General features: G+C 35.2%; 1 pseudogene; it reads left to right on the forward strand.

Annotated features, from left to right (window-relative positions):
- Positions 1–2,722: 2,722 nt before the first annotated feature.
- LOC120891245 (U4 spliceosomal RNA) lies at positions 2,723–2,877 on the forward strand (annotated as a pseudogene).
- The last annotated feature ends 11,298 nt before the right edge of the window (positions 2,878–14,175 follow it).

The raw sequence follows: 14,175 nt of genomic DNA on the forward strand, positions 1-14,175 counted from the left end.
ATGAATACAATACCTTTATTTTATTTATTTATTTTTATGTGGTGCTGAGGATTGAACCCAGGGCCTCATGCATGCATGCAAGGCAAGGTTTACCACTGAGCCACAACCTCAGCCCTAGCTTTGGATTTAATTTGTTGTTCTTGTTCTAGTGCCATAAAGCATAAGGTTATAATAAAACATAAGAACAATTTGAGATCATTCTTCTCTTTTAATTTAAAATTTTAAAGCTATAGGTTTTCCTGTTATCTCTGTTGTCACTGAATCCCATTAGTTTTGGTGAACTGTATTTATTTTTTATTTTTTTTAAAGAGAGGGAGAGAGAATTTTAATATTTTATTTTTTAGTTATCGGTGGACACAACATCTTTTTTGTATGTGGTGCTGAGGATCCAACCCGGGCTGCATGCATGTCAGGGGAGAGCGCTACCGCTTGAACCACATCCCCAGCCCTGGTGAACTGTATTTTCATTTTAATTTGTCTCAAGATACTTTCTAAATTCTGACTTAGCTGTTACAGAGGCAAATTCCTTACACAATCCACAGACAGGTTAAAAGACTGAAAACGTGATCTGCTCTGCTTTTCCCAACTTTTGAAAGGGACTAAAGATCAGGCTTCTGCTTCTCCAAAACCCTCTACCACACTGTGGGAGCCCAGTAGGGGGTGGAGGGTGAATAAAAATGCTGCAAATTTTTTACTGCTTCAACTACTGTATTTTTGTTGTTGTTGTTGTTGTTGTTGTGGCCTGGGCTTTTCTTGGCTACTACCAATCTCTGATTGATTTCCAGTTTTCCTGTAGTTATTTGACTCAGATTCTAGTTTATTGGGTGTTTCTTTGGAGAGGAAGAATAAAGGCCAGGAGATTCCTAGTCTACTATCTCACTGATTTCATTGATTAGGTATTTTTCTCTGTGTGTGATGCTGAGCAGTGAACCCAGAGTTTCACACATGCTAAGAGCTCTACCACTGAGCTACACCCCCACCCCTTTATTAAGCTTTTTTGAAGGTAGAGTTCATCAGTTCTGGGTTGCAAATGACTGATTCTTTATGGCTGCTTTCTTCCTTATTGTCCCAATTACTCTAGATGGTATGTGAATGAATAAATGAATGCATATTGAACCCAAATATTTATTACTTTAGGAACAAATAAATTGCTATACACTTCATTCAGGGAACTTCTCTTCTATTTATTGTCATGACAGCAGCTCCACCAAGAAAAGCACCAATGTTACTAATATATCATTCTGTGTTTAATAATCTGTTCTCCAAATCCAAGCCAAAAGCTTGAATGCTGCCTAGGGAGTCTGAGTTTCCAGATCTAAGAATGCAATGAGATAGATGTTCCAGTACCTTAGTCTGTATATCACATTCCTTTGTTCAATTAAGTTCCCATAAGTCTCCCTTCTCTCTTCCCCTATGTTGGTCCTTCTGTATTTGATTAACTTAATGCCTCATTGATATAAAATGACTGATTCCTGATTGTTTCCAGAAGAATTCAGGAGGTCAAAATAGCTTTTATGTCTTTGTAGATTTCAGTTGCTTCCATGAAGAAGTCAGGGTCTTTACCTACCTTTGTATGGTTTGAAAGGACTGTTCATCAGGTAACATTTAAGTCCAGCTGTGTTTTCTGGTTTCCGAAAGATAAGCTAAAGATGAATTAATTTCATTTGAACCATATTATAGCACTCCTGGAGTCTATGTTTAAATGAGGAGGTTTAATGAACTTTATTTTAAATAACCATGTTGACAGGAGCACCTAGATTCCTTGGCTAGGTCCAGGAAACTTTCTTTTAATCAGTCTAAGACTTATATAAACATCCTGACAACTCTCAAGGTAATTAGCACAGTTAGTAGAGAGTGGGGGAGGGGTGTCTGGTTTATCACAAAGGAATAGTTTTTAGTTACAGATTTACACAAAGAGAGAAACAGAGCAAGGACCCACATCTCAACGATTCACTGAAACCTCCTTTAGAATATATTAAAGATGTGGTGGTTTGTTTTTTAATTTGTCAAAGCAAAAGTCTCAGCCAAGGAGGAAGAGTCTCCTCATAATGACCAAAGGGTGATTGTTGTTTTCAATACCCTTCTTCCTCTTCCTTCCCAGAATCTAAGAGACCCATAGCTGACCTCAGCCCAAGTGAACTTACTTTAAACTCCAAGCCAGGTTTCTCTTGTGCAAGCAGATAGGCTTTGACAAGATATGTGCAAGAAAGTAGCTATTCTTTTCTTATCAGGCTTTACAACACAGCTAACCTTAAAGAGAGAAAAGGAGCCACTTTAATTTTTGTTTTGAAGAGAAATGGGTCACTCTGCCTGCTAAATATATCTTTTTTTCCCATTGACTGAGGCTTTACCAGGATATAGAAGCTCAGAATGAAGAACCCCTTCCCTACATCCATTCATCAGAGAAGGGACCAAAGGAGTGATAGTCACATGGAAGGTCACTAAATGATCACACCAAAGGGTTAAGTTCTTGCCTAAAACCTGCTTAAAGGGGTGGAGGTAGAGATTATAGTATTACTAGAAGCCTCAAGAGTAAAGGAATGAGGGCTCCAAAGGTAGAGAGGAACAGAAATCTGGTAACATCTTAAAGGATAGTACTTCTCCTTTCTATTATTAGGACCTTCATCTGTCCATTTAAAATGAGGTTACACTCAGGAGATGATGGTGTAAACAAGAATATCAGAGCACTCAGGCTGAACACAGCTCAGAAAATGCTCAAAGTAGCTTTGCGCAGTGGCAGTATTGTAGCCAATGAGGTTTATCGGAGGCGCGATCATTGCTAATTGAAAACTTTTCCCAATACCCCGCCATGACAACTTGAAATATAGTCGGGATTCTGCAATCTGTATTTGGGGTAAAAATGGGAGTTCATAACCCACTTGAATCGAATGTATGAAATATGATATGTCAAGAGCTTTGTAATGTTTTGAATATTCAATTAAAAAAAAAAAAGAAAAGAAAATGCTCAAAGCCCAGAAGCTGGAAGGACATCCCCCAAAAGGGTCTAATCACAGTAGTTTCCTGTCAATGAAATGCAGAGACACAGTATCTGAAGTCTCAGCGCCCAATATATCTTTGAGGAGGAGAAAAATGTGTCTTTGCACACTTCTCCCCAGCCCCTTGCAATTTAGCTCCTCTTGTGATGTTATCAGTTGATTACCTAATAGTTGTTCAGGTACACACATATTTGCACACATGTATATATCTTTTTGTTTTAAAGAGAGAGGGGAGAGAGAGAGAGAAAGAGAGAGAACTTTTAATATTTATTTTTTAGTTCTCGGCGGACACAACATCTTTGTTTGTATGTGGTGCTGAGGATCGAACCTGGGCCGCACACATGCCAGGCGAGCGCTCTACCGCTTGAGCCACATCCCCAGCCCATACACATGTATATATCTATCATGTGTCCTAGTGTGTGTCCCACATGCACCAACACTTGTTCCCACTGAGTTGTCAATCCCTACCTAAAGCTATTAGATCATAGGATGTTTCCCCTTTCAGAAGTCATTTGACAGGGGCTTAAGATGACCAAAAGGGGTTCACAGCAGAACCAGGAATAACTTTTTAATAATATACTAAAAGGCACCTGGAGGACATAATTAGGAACAGAGAGAAAAGAAACTACGGGTGTGTGGCGGGGGAATGCTCAGGGTCTCCAAAGCACCTAGGAGTGCTTCAGGCAGGTAAGAACACTACACTAAGTTTCTATTTCTTCATCTGGAAAATAGAGATCATAATAATTGTACTTTATAAAATAAAACATCATTGATTTTTTTTTTCTGCTAAGGGCCATCGTTTTGCCATATTATTTACCTATCTTCCCATCAACCAGTGAGCACTGTTTTCTCTAGTAAACTGACTGTGGGATCTATACATAGGAGATACTAAAGGAGACTTGCTGAAGTATATTTCAGAAAGTGAGGGGCACAAACTTTGTGTTTCCTTATAGAGTGTAAGGTTGACATGGGATGACTTGGTGGTGGGAGGGTCAGAAAGCATGAAAAATAACAAATTATTTGACCCAACCAAAATATCCAACTATAAGTAATTGATTAAATAAAGTAAATCCATGTAATGGAACATGCCATAGTCATCAATAAAGATGCAGAAGAATTTCATGTATTGAAGTTGACATAGTCATAAAAATTTAAGTCAAAAAACAGATGGATAAAGAGCAGAGTACATTGAACAATAAAAAGAAAAATAAAAGTCTATATTAATATTTGTATTTGTTTTAAGAAACAAAGGTACACAAGAATTAATAAATGTGGTACAGCTGAGGGATTGTGGAAGATGAGCATATGAAGGACAAAGGTATGAGAGAGTTTTCACCATATACATTAATTTGTATATGTGTACATATATGTATTTATTTTTTAACCATGTGAATATATCACCTATTCCCAACATTATATAATATTATGATTTAAAGTTAATAGGTGGGTTTTACTTTCTTCTTTATAAATGAATACATCTATAAAGAAGAAATATATATGCATGTATATTAGGAAATATATATATATATATATATATATATATATATATATATATAATTTTTATTTGCCACCAGGGATTGAACCCAGGGCATTTAACCACTGAGCCACATCCCTAGGCCTTTTTATATTTTATTTAAGGACAGGATCTTGCCAAGTTACTTAGGACCTCACTAAATTGCTGAGGTGGCTTTGAACTTGTGATCCTCCTGTCTCAGCCTCCAAGCTGCTGAGATTACAGATATGCACCACTGCTCCCAGATATTCTTTATATTTTTATACCATCTGTATTTCTAAATTTCTCTATAAAAGCATATATTTTTATATTAAACAGAAAATAAGTCTTAAAAATAAAGTTAATTAAGTATGCAGGGTTACTATCTGAAAAAAAGAAGCTTAGGTGGATAAGACAGGTGGTTGAGACAGCCTTTATCAATCTTACCTAGAGCTGAATCATAATTTATCACCTTGTATTGTTTACCTTCAGGTTAGAGGATAAAATCCCTAGGTATCGTATCTACTTTTTACATTTCATCATAAGACTTCATTCTTTTTTTTAAAGTAAATTTATTTTATTTTATTTATATATGATAGAGGAATGTATTACAATTCTTATTACACATATAGAGCATAATTTTTCATATCTCTGGTTGTATACATAGTATATTCACACCAATTCGTGTCTTCATACCTGTACTTTGGATAATAATGATCCCCATATTCCACCATCATTAATAATCCCCTGCACTTTTAGGGCTTTTATTTTGCCGAGTTTGAGAGGTAAGTTGGGTCTGGAGCTGAATTTGAATGTCCTTGTCTTTGCAGAATCTGCATTCTGTCTGGAGCAAAAAAGTCTCACCATTACAGTTGAAATAAATATACAATACTGTAATAGCTAGCATGTATTGAGGAATTACTCTGTTAGAAACTATTCTAACTAATTTTCATACTCTGGTCGATTTTACCTCAATAATAACTATAGATAGATCCTGTTATTAGCTTATTTTTCAGATGATGAAGTTAATACTGAGCAATAAAATAAATTGCCCAGTCATAGAGGTAGTTAGTGGTGTAGTTAGGATTCAAACCTCAATCGCTATGGCTCTCTGGAGCCTAGATATCCAGTAGCTATATACTTTACAGAATGGCTTCTGTAATAATAGATCAGAGAAAGAGAGATCCATGTGGACTGGAGTCTTCAAGAAGTAAGTTATAGAAGGGGCAGGGCTTATGCTGAGGTTTTAACACAGAATAAAATTTAACATGAGTAAAGACTAGAGATAAACATTATTTTAAATGCAGAGAACAACATGGAAGAAAATCTGGTAGTGGAAATAAGGTTGGAGCATGATAATTTATACCAAGTGAGTAAATACATTTCTATTAATAAAAATACATAAATCTAGAATTATATGTGATTAAAATTAGCTTGTTTAACTCTCTTAATGATTTCTATGATTAGAGTTAAGACTATCATAAAGATGTTGTAATCTAAAAGAAAAAAGTAATTTTTCTTCATAAATAGACTCAAACCATGCCTTATTTTTCAAGAGGCAAAGTAAGGTTGAAAAACAAAAACCACTTTTTCAGTCTTATATTCTCATTTCTATTGACAAGATAATAAATTGATTAAAATAAATGACTGATCTCTTATTCATTCTTTACTCTCACTTAGAAATAACCTATCAGTTCCTATAGGGACTAAGTTACCACTCCAATTTTCTTATTGGACACCTTTGACATCTTAGAATCAACTGTATAAATTACTAAAGTCTGATTTTTATCTCAGAAGTAGCATTCCTATCCAACATTTTTCTTGTTTCCAACACTCCCTGTACCCTACCTGCTAAGGTGAGGCCTAACATATATTTGACTTTTGAGTATCAATCCTTGAGTGATATTTTATGTACTTGAAAAAAAACAAAAGATTAAATCCCAACTTATTCCACATCAGATAGATTGCTTCTGACAAAGAGCATTTTAACTATTATAAAATTGAGCCAGGCACAGTAGCACATGCCTGTAATCCCAGCGATTTAGGAGGCTGAGGCAGTAGGATCAAAGTTCAAAGTTCATAGCCAGCCTCACCAACTCAGTAAGGCCCTAAGCAACTCAGCAAGACCCTGTCTCTAAATAAAATACCAAAAAAAAAAAAATGGGCTGGGGATGTGGCTCAGTGGTTAAGCATGTTCAATTCCTAGGACCAAAATAATAATAATAATAATAATAATAATAATAATAATAATAGAAAAGGTATTCTTCAGTTAAGAAATTAGAGCATGTATATTAGAAGACTGTGTGTTGAGAGCTGAATAAAATGAAGAGAAATTGGGTCCAACATTTTCAGATGTCTATTATAAGACATTAGCTATATTATTTACTTTCCTGAATACATATTATTTTTATTGTTCAAATACAAGCAATTAATATCTTATTTTCTATTGTAGACAGAACTGCAAAGTACAGTGACAAAAACAGAAATAGTCGCCTCATATGCCAAATCTATGTCCCCTCATATGCCAAATAAAAGATAATAATTGAAAAGGTAACATCAAGCAAATCATACTTTTCTTCAAAGTCTTTCAAGAAGTAGTATTCCCATTTTCTTTCTTTCATGAATGTCCAGCAATATGTCTTCCTGTACAGCATCTGCTGCCCACCTCCAACTCCACTGAGGCTGGTGCCCACCATTATACTCTGACATCACTTCTACCACACTCTTCTCAATTTTCTGATTTTAAGAACTCTTGGCATATGATGCTAACCTGTCACTCCTTAAAAGTTTTCTGCTTTTTGCTGATACAACATTACATGAACTTGGTTTTCTTTTCTACCTCTCTCTGGAAATCTTTTTATTTCTTAGCTAATTAAAGTTTTTATTTGAATTTAATACCTGTAGACATTTACTTTTTGACTCTGCTCTTTCTGGATTGTTTTCTTTCCAATTTAGCCTATTAAAATGATTTCAATTATCTCCTGAATGTGAATCATTTAAATAGCCATTTTCACTCATGCATTCTCACTTGAGTTGCAGTTCTTTATTTCAAAGTGTCTTCTGAACAATTCCTCTCAAATTATAGCAGTAATAATATTCCATGTTTAATATTCAATTTTTTAAATATATGAAGTATTTTCACATACATTATCTCATTTTATCCTATCACTACCATTTTAGTTAAAAAGTGTAGATATTATTGCCACTTTATAGAAATCTAACCATTCAGATATTAAGAAATTTTCATCAACACTGAACAGACAGTAAATGTTGAAGTCCTGAAAAAAAATTTACAACAATTTTAACTGCCAAAACAAGCAAGTTTTAGAGTTCAATACTGTTCATTGTAATTTTGTTTTGATACTAGGTGTTGGGTCCAGGGGTGCTTTACCACTGGGTTATGTCCCCATGCCCCACTTTGTTTCTTCATTTTAAAACAGTGACTTGCTAAATTGCTAAGGCTGGCCTCCAACTTGTAATCCTCCTGCCTCAGCCTCCCCAGTCACTGGGATTACAGGCATGTTTCACAGTGCCCAGCTTATAGTCTAATTCTTATGTTATCAAACTGAGTTCAATTTGAGCTAAACATGTGCAAATGACCTCTTCATGTTGCCTTCTCCTTTCCAAATTGTTTCCCAACCCTAACATCCTATTTTGGTCATCATAATTCCCTCAATCTTTCAGATCCATAGCTTTCAAAAGATCCATGTATTATTTACTTTCTTTTACCTTACCTTCTAGCCAATCATCAGATCTAACCAACAATTTGTTCTTTCTAAAGACTCAGTGTCAAAGGAGCAGATCCTAGCCCAATGTTTAAGGCCTAGACAATAAATCTTAGGCACAAATGAAATTCACTCCTATAAGGGGTACCAGGGTTGCTAGTAAAGATATATTTACTTGGTTGAAAGTTAAACCAAAAAATTTTATACTCCTTATTAACTATAGGGTTTATGAAATTCTATGAAAATATTTTCTTTCATTTCATTCACATTGACACCACAGGTAGAACAGGTCCTTATCATCTCACATAAGGCCTGCTAAGGTAATAACAACCTAAAATTTTCCTCTTTCCCTGAAAACCACAGTCAGATAATATTTCAAGGCACTATAATCCTTCACAACTCCTTTACTTCAAAACCTAAGATGAATCCACTTTCAAAGTAAACTTGTTAGCCTCTCATTCAAAAATTCAATTAATCTCCATTCAGTTTCATCTTTCAATTCCCCATAATTTGCATCCTGCATTCTAGACAAATCATTCTGACAATTGGTCCTTGTAAATAGCTCTTCCATTATTAAGGGAAATAAAACACCCCATATTCCACAATGACCTAAATCTTTGTTTCATTTCATAGGGCTATAAAAAATAGTTTTGAAAGTTTAGTTAAATATATGAAGTATATTTATATACTTCATATAAGTACAGTTATTAGCAATCACACCATATCTGAATATGAGGAAAGAAGCAGACATGCATCATAATCAAAAGAAAACATTTTATCACTAAGCAAACATTAAAATCATTTTCCGCCCAAATGGTACTTTTGTCTCATCACAGGGAATACTTTATCAGCCAATCCTCTCCACACTGTACTAACTAGAGCTTTTGTCCAATAGTTTCTTAGTTAGTTGGACAAGAATTCAAGAAAAACGACTCCTCTGTGTAATGGACTGAGATTTGTGCAATTGGAAATTTATGAATACTGTATGTTTGGGGGATACAGTGTTAAATGGATATGAAGTTAATTATATTTCTTACATCCTCCCAATTATAATTTCATGATCCTTCACTAGTATGAATTAATTGCAGTAAAAGTGGCAGCCTGAAATATAAACATATATTGAAAAAATTGTCATGGTATTAATTTTAAATACATAAATAAATCCTACTAACACTACCAGCAAGAAGAGATCCTGATGGGCTGGAGTTGTAGCTCAGTGGTAGAGCACTTGCCTAGCACATGTGAGGTACTAAGTTTGATCCTTAGCACCACCACGTGAAAATAAATAAGAAAAGGTTAAAAAGAGAGGGGGGGGGCTGGGGATAGGCTCAAATGGTAGTGTGCCTGCCTGGCATGCGCGAGGCACTGGGTTCAACCCTCAGTACCCCATAAAAATAAAATAAATATATTGTGTCCACCTAAAACTAAAAAAAATAAATATTTAAAAGAGAGAGAGAGATAGAGAGAGAGAGAAAATGGCCCTGCTCAGTGGGGCTCGCCTGTAATCCCAGTGCCTCAGGAGGCTGAGACAGGAGGATCACAAGTTCAAAGCTAGCCTCAGCAACAACAGTAAGGCGCTAAGCAACTCAGTGAGACCCTGTCTCTAAATAAAATACAAAATAGGGCTGGGGATGGGGCTCAGTGGTCAAGTGTCCCTGAGTTCAATTCCTGGTACCCCTCCTCCACAAAAAAGAAGAGATCCTGAGCGTCTGACCTAATAAAAATTACAATTAACAAACCATCTCTTTTCATCAAAACAATCCTTTTAAAGGGCTTGACAACATGGGTTTTCTTAACACTGTCCCTAAAAAATCTTGTTTGAACTCCATTTCCTCAATAAATCCTTTAGCTAAAAGTAATAGAAAGGGAAAATAAGCACCATTCAAAAATTCTAATAATGATAGATTTCTCCTTTCAAATTAATTAGCAAGACTGCAGACCATCATTATAAATCCAAAGGGCAATAAAATATTAGTGGAAATTACTGCCATTATGGTTTCTGAAAATCATTTTATAGAACTGTGCTCAGATATTTAGTTAATTCAAAGTCATTAAAATATATCCTTCAAATAGTAAAACTACTCTTGTTAGCTACTGAGTTTTCTAAAAGACCATAATCCACAGTACACAGTCAAGTCTGTCCAAGTCTAAACTAGGGAGATATTTTTACAACTAGGCAAGGGTATGCCTGCCTAGTAAGTGCTAAAAGATACAGCATACATTACAATTTTAAATAAGAATACATGTATGCTGTGAAATATTAAGTAATGCAAATTTTTGTAATATAAGACACACACAAGAAAACCACAGCTATCTGGAACTGTTGAACAAAACTTTATTTTAATCAATTTGGCTGGAAATTTTCTATAAACTCTGTCTTACAAGTACCCAGTTTATTAAACTAAAGATGCACTATCTCTGGAACTTCTGATATGTGTGGGTTGATCAGTCTTATACTACATGGCCCCAGATGACTTTATTTTTTGAGTATTAATATCACTTTTTGTTTTTCCTGCCTTTTCTCTTTTTTTCTGCTTCTCAAAGCTGATTCATTGTCTACATTGAGTAGTCCTTCCCAAAACTTTAAATTTGACAGTAATAATTGACTGTAGGATTGAAAAACAGAAAACCATGCTTGGTTTGACAAGAGTAGAAAAAACTCTGTCAACTTCCCAATTGTTTTCCACTTCTCCTCCTTCCACAAGACTCCTGTGCTCTTTCCAGTTTTCCAAATAGATCCACATATGTCATAATTCATGCATGTAAAATCCATATGTATCTCCATATATATGCAGATGTTACCCACTTGGCCTAGAACACTTCCTATTCTCTGCCTGCCTAACTCTCTCACTTCTTCAGGCATCAAGTCCTGCAAGAAAATGGCCCTGATCACTTCAAACTAGGTTAGGAGTTTCATCTCTGCACAATCATAACACAATATCATAATACTTTCCACACTTTTGTAATTATCTACTTAGATGGTTGTCTCCCACCTTGTACTGTGAGCTCCAAGATAATAAATAAGGAAACTTGTGTAGTAGTCTACACTTAATAGTCAGGGGAGTTTAAGAGATTTTCTATGATTGAGGTGCATATACTTCTGACCATTTCATTTGTTTGTCTATCTTAACCTGAAATTTTATCCCATGGTCACTGAGATCACAGACTTATGCCAGAGGCTAAGCATACAATAATGACAATAGCAGTTGGATGGAGAGAGAGTTAAGGCAGTATATTTTCAAGACGTTATTCACTAGGAAATTTTTATTACTCCTTTCACCTAAGTCTCAGGTATATCCTTAACTTAATGTTGTTAAATAGTTGAGTTGGCTAAACTGGTATCCATATTGAATGGTCTAATTGAACACCAAGCCTAGGATCAACCCTTGAATGTTATTTCCAAGTGAAAATGAAAAAGCCTGAAAATGCAGTAATACTTTAGTAGTAAAGAGTGAAAACAATGATTTGCTAACTACGAAAAAGGATAATTGAGATCATGAGAATAAATGAGTCCTGGAGGAAGAAGAGAAAGCTTTATATTGAATTTTAGAAGAATGTCCACAGTTAATCAGCAATGAAGATAAAGAGATCAGAAACAGAAGCAGCAAGAATAAAGCAGCACAAAAAGCCAAAAAAAAACTGCAAGATATTTTGTAAGTCTTCCTAGATTTATATATTATATAATCATGATTAAGGCTAAAGGGCCAATGGCAGCATTCCAGCTTCCTCTCACCACAATTTACAGGAAAGACAGCTTGCCCTAAAACTGTTTCTTCCTTTGAGTTATTGAAGAATAATAGCAAACATTTAACAGATTTAATGATTTATTATCCCTAAAATATCTGCAATGTCTCTGTAAGGAATGAGGAAAGCTCCATTTTTCAGTTAGTGAAAAGATTTCTAAACTTGGTAGAGATACTAGGATATATGCAAACACTCAGGCACTTGGAATAAGATTCTCAACAACCTGCCCAGTCCTTCCCCCAATAATACATTCAAAGTACATTCATTTGGCATGGCATCCAAAAGCAACACAGAGATTAACACATAAGTTAAGTAACCTTACCTGCTTTCCACAATTCTCAATCCTCAAAAACAATAAATGGGGTATTTATAAAACACTTCACAAGTGAAATTTGTCATATACCCCTGGTACAAAATACAATGTAAACTTTTCTACCACTTCAAGCTGCCTGGGGATCTCTGCAATTTGAATACATAATATTTTCTCAGCAGAAGTTGATTATTTAGTGCTGCAAGAAGCAACCTGTTTTACCATATAAGCTGCTAAGTTGCACTCAAACTTGTTCATCCTGTCTAATTTTTTCCCAAGATATTCTTTTTTTTTTTTAATATTTATTTTTTAGTTCTCGGCGGACACAACATCTTTGTTGGTATGTGGTGCTGAGGATTGAACCCTGGCCGCACGCATGCCGGGCGAGCGCGCTACCGCTTGAGTCACATCCCCAGCCCCCAAGATATTCTTATCTAAATTATCATTCACCCATCAAGGAATCTGGGCCTATAGCTTTAAAAAGTATTTTTAAAAACTTGGCCAAAGATATACTCATTCCTTTTACCTTCTTCTGAGCATATTCTGACATGTTACTGACATGCTTCTAATGTAGATAGTTTTTTTTTTTTTTTAATCTGTGTTTTTTCCCCAGTACTGGGGATTGAACCCAGGGGCATTCCAGTACTGAGCCACATCACCAGCCTTTTATACTTTTAATTTTTGAAACAAGATCTCAATTTGCTAAGGCTAATGTCAAGCTTGGCAATTTTCCTGCCTCAAACCACCTCCCCCCCAAGTACCTGGTATTACACGCATATGCTACCACGTCTGGTTTGTGGCTAGGTAATTTTAATTGCTGTAGTGTAGTGCTAAATAGATAACAGAATTTAATGCAATTCGGTTGTTGCTTCTCCAGCCATCTGCTCTTTAACTCCAGACAACCATCTTCCAAGGATGACTTAAAAAGCACAAAAGAGACACAGTATAAATCATTTTCATAACTGGAAGAAACAACTAGAAACACATGTTGTAAACTCAATAGTAATAAAATCAGGAATATAACCTTTGTATAGAGTTTTAGTTTAAAATTCCCATATAATTCAGATTCCCTTTGCCAGCACCAACCTGGTTGTGGTATTGTTTCTGGAAGAGGCAAGGGGAGCATTAGTTCCGTTCTTTCCACTGATTGCCTGAATCCCTTGCTTATATTTTAAGAGTGGCTTGTCATGGTGGACTAGGCTCCTTTCCTCCATTGTTACCATCCTTGGGGTTGCAGATTTTCTCTATGGTTCCAAGACAGGAAGTATAGCAATTCTATTTGTTTCTCATAGTAACATTCTCATAAATTTGACAATTTCTGTGAAAATTTTCTTCCAGTACACAAACTACAATACTAACTCAGAGAGAAATAGATAATGTTAGTGGCCATATATCTCTTAAAGAAACTGAATTCCCCTTTGTCTGTTCCACTGAACTTCAACTTCCTATGTATATATTTGAATATACCACAGTGAATCTCACCATTGTGTACATTCACAAGAAATGAATTTTAAAAATAACTATGAGTAAATGACAGAAAGCTCAATAGATGGAAGGAAGCAGGTAGTTGAGGGAGTGAAGGAGAAATAGAGGTATATGGGACTGAATTAGTAAAAGATATATTTCATGCTTGAATAATTATGTCAAAATAGTTTCCACTGTCATGTATGACTAAAATGAACCAATAAAACTAAAATAAATAAATAGAAAAAAAAATTGAATTCACAGAAGAAACCTCCCCACAAAGAAAACTCTAAGCCTAAGTGGCTTCATAAGTGAATTCCATCAAACATTTAAAGAAAAAAAATAATACCATCTATACAACACTTCCCGGAAAATTAGAAAGAGAAGAATACTTTCCAACTCATTTCATGAGTCTAACATTTTACCTTGAAAATTAAACAAAGA

The sequence above is a fragment of the Ictidomys tridecemlineatus genome, chromosome X (assembly GCF_052094955.1).
Source record: "Ictidomys tridecemlineatus isolate mIctTri1 chromosome X, mIctTri1.hap1, whole genome shotgun sequence".
Lineage (NCBI taxonomy): Eukaryota > Metazoa > Chordata > Mammalia > Rodentia > Sciuridae > Ictidomys > Ictidomys tridecemlineatus.